Below are 4,086 nucleotides of genomic sequence, written 5' to 3' on the forward strand. Positions count from 1 at the left end.
CAGGTAGGAATTTAGATATCAGTGCTAATGTATGAGCTTTTCCACTAACCACAAAGAGTAGCATAAAGTATTCTGTAAACTTTTACGTAAAACAGTTGGAAAAAATACCACCCAGGTGCTTTTGAATTTTAAGTAATTTGTTTTATTCTTAAAGTTGTATAAGCAACAACACAGTTTGGCATTGCAGCAAAGCTTATTCTGAAGAATATCAGCTTTGTCTGTAAGACTTTGACAGACACCAAATCATGGTAGCGTACATGACAGGATGACGGCACTTTGGAGCCTCACGATGGCTAAGACTTCCCTGGGCATTATACTGTACACTACTTTCAATTAACCTCTTAGAGTAAGAACTCAGGATAAAACAAAAAAAAAGTGTAAGAAAGGACAAAGACTCCAAATCAGGAACAGATTTTAAATGTTGCGCTTATAAATTTTAAAAGTTGATAGACTAACAGGTTTGGCATTCGCACTCATTTTCTGAAATGTATGAACTCAGAAACTCAAAAGTTGTCACTGTTTACTCACTTAAATTCTCAATAATTTGCCAGAAAACCACACATTTTATGAGGAACATACAAAAATATGACACAAAATGAGGACATCCTGCGAAATTCTAACTAAAAACGGCTGTATGGATGTTATTGTCACTTGTGTACTTCAGTGTTATATTAGTAGCCTAGGGAGTCTACTTCCACGTAATGGTTGTCCGGGCCTTCAGCAAAAAGTGTTGAATGATAACCACCCACCTGCTGAGTTCACTTAGTTTCCTCTTGACACTTAGGAATCCTGGACCTAACGAATGATGCAGTTACATGCATGGAGTGGCCAGATCATTGCAGAATTGTGCACATTACTTTTTTTTCCTGTGTGTCTGCCAGGTGTTACTCTGCAGATGTCTGCAGCATCCGAAAACAAACATTGGGTCATCTATGGCACAGACCATTATTTTATATTTAAAGTCTTGCCACGGAGGCCAGAAGCATCACTAACAAATGCTTAATAAAGTTCTGCGAGTTATATATTAATTAATGCTGTAAGCGTGCCAAATGCAGCACTCTTTCAACTACCGCTTTTTTGGTGCCTTGAAAATAATTGGTACTTCAATGAAAAATAGCAAATTACCTCAATGCAGCTCACTCCCTCACACTGGAAGAGCAGTTTTAAAGTTTTTTGTCTGGTTTTAAACTGTATTGAACAGTCTGACCGTCGCAAGGTAAATAACTTTGACTCATTATCACAGCTGTCACCAACGTGCCTAAATTAAAATGGAGATGCAGTTGGAGGATCGTGTTAAAGAAAAGTCATCTGACTGCACCTCCAATCACATCTCCAATGTACAGTATTAGGCGCGTTGTTGACAGGATTCTCTGTAAGACATGCATTTAAAAAAAAAAAGTCTAAAAAGGGTCCAGCGCGTGCCCCTGCGCCCATGCCTAAATCCGCCACTGATATACTCAAGTGCAATAACTTAGTTGTTTACTGCATTGCATTATATTGTATTGTTTGGTATTGTACTGTATTATATTCTCTTATTTATTCATGCCCATTATGTGTGAATGCACCCTAGGAGGATTGCTTCAAATGTATTTGTACTTGTGCAATGCCAATAAAGGAATCTTATCTTATCTTATCTAGCTTATAAGCAACAAACTTTTAATTAACATTAAAAAATTAAATGTAATTTGCATCTCCATATCAAGTAAAACAACTTAATTGCATTACTGTCACTGAAAATTACAACAATATTATTCCACTTGTTTAGTTTGTGTAATTAAATTGAATGAAAGTGCTAGTTCGTGCAATTAAATCGAATGAAAGCGCTAAACCATATTTTGATGTCAGAGGTTATTTATTTGTCCTCACTTCTCATTTTTTTCCTTTAATATTATTCCACTTGTATCAGAATTGAAGTATTTAGGACTTATCCTACACTACATACTCTATTTCTTGGTCCACACTGACAACACCACTAACATGATTCCCTCACAGTTAAAACTCTATATATAAAATGTCACATTGGCTCACATCCACTGCACATACTGCCCTTGCCAAAGTGTTCTTCTTCCTAGACTGGAACATAGCTTACCACTTCTTACCTTTCATTCCTTCTACAATATCCAGAGACAACACATGATACAGAATAAAATATGCAGGTTTGTCCTACTAGCAAGCTATCTAACTCACCACTGCAACCCCCTTCAAAGATTAAATTGGCTCCCAGTAGCCCAAAGAGCAACCCATCTTCTTGGTACGGTTATACAAAATACTAAAGGAAGGTTACACCCCACAAATGAAAAGAAAATTGCCCATTAAGGTACATGTTTACCCTTTAAGAAACTAACAGGATACCACTATACTACTCAACAGATGCCCTTTTAAAACTGATATCAGAAAACGCACTTTCTCCAGACTAGACCCTGCATTAGAGAACAAAATTCCATCTGAAATAAAGGGGTTAAATTCTCTTACCATTTTTAAAAATACCCTATCAGAGGATATGCATAATAAGGTCAGCTGTAAATGTTATGGAGATAATGGCTACTCCCCCACAAAAAAGTTGAACTTTTTTTGTATTTTTTGATAGGCTGGTGATTAACCAGTTGTGTTTGATCAACTTGTCATTAGATATTTTCTTTTTTCTATATATGGACATGCATCCTTATGTGTGTGTGTGTGTGTGTAGATAGCTTATATATATATATATATATATATATATATATATATATATATATATATATATATATATATATATATATGTATATAGGTCTACTGATTGTCGAAAACCCAAAATATTGTTTAAAGGAGTTTTGTTTTGTTTTTTTACGGTTCAAAGAACCGTCTTTTGCGAAAGTGCACTTTCTGTGTTGTGCACTTTCACTTAAATGGGTTTCGATGTTGCTTGTTTGATATTGTCAGATTTCGATCAAACAACATAGACACACACACATATATATATATATATATATATATATATATATATATATATATATATATATATTTACATCTAGAGAGAGAGAAAGAGAGAGAGAGAAACACGGAGTGTTAAGGCTATGAGCTGTTTATGAATTCCTTCCGCTAGTTCACGGTTGATTCCCCTCAGCCTCCATTTGCCAGCTGTGTGACTCTGAGTAAATTATATAATCAGACAATGCCCTGGAACAATTGGAAATTTGGGCTAGGTTCCTCAATGATATCCTGGACTGCATGCCTAGTAATTACTTATGGACCTGGGTCAAAGTGGATGTTAAAATGCTATCTTTGTTTGGAAAATGTCAATCCAGAGAAAGTTATTGCATCACTTCTGTCTTCCAGTATTTTCTGTAATTGGATCAGGACAATTTTTATTCATTTTTATTAATATTCATCAAAGTTATCGAAGAGTGACCGTGTGATCATAATTTCCTTAGCTTGGAACAGTAATATGTTCCAAGGCAGTGGCATCAACAGTGTAGGAATGCATCTCTCAAGCTGACACACACCGTGCCTGGTTTTATCCACCTTTTATTTTCTAACAATCCTATCAGACTACACTCCTATGACTGGCTCAGTTCTAAAATTGTTATTAGTTTCTGTTACACTTTGAATTGCTTTTATTCTTTCAGTTAAGTCTATGCAACTAAGTGTACTGTGCTTCTTTCTTTTGGTGTCACCTTTGTGCAGCCCTCTCAACCTCTTATCATAAAAATCAGGGACAAAGCCAAAAATAATGGGAATACAGAGGGCCCAGATAGGACAGATTTTAAAAATTACTGTTAGGAACTTAAACAAAATTGCTATAACAACATGTTTTGCACTAACATGCATTTACTGAGGGATATGAAGTCTGAAACTCAAATTTCTGTCAGAAAAGCCAAGCTATTGCCCAAAGTAATAAACCAAACCAGTGGTCTGAGTGCCCAAGATAAAAACTAGTAAACCTAAAGTAAGGCACACACGGTGATCAGCAAAATGGACAACTGCTTTAATAAACAAGCACAAAAACAATCCACAGCAAGCTAAATCACAGCAGCACAGCACAGCAAATGAAATTGCAAAGCACAAGCAACAGCAGAATAACGCTGTAAAATTAATCCACATACGTTT

Source organism: Protopterus annectens, chromosome 7.part1 (assembly GCF_019279795.1).
Source record: "Protopterus annectens isolate FY-2018-M chromosome 7.part1, PAN1.0, whole genome shotgun sequence".
NCBI lineage: Eukaryota > Metazoa > Chordata > Ceratodontiformes > Protopteridae > Protopterus > Protopterus annectens.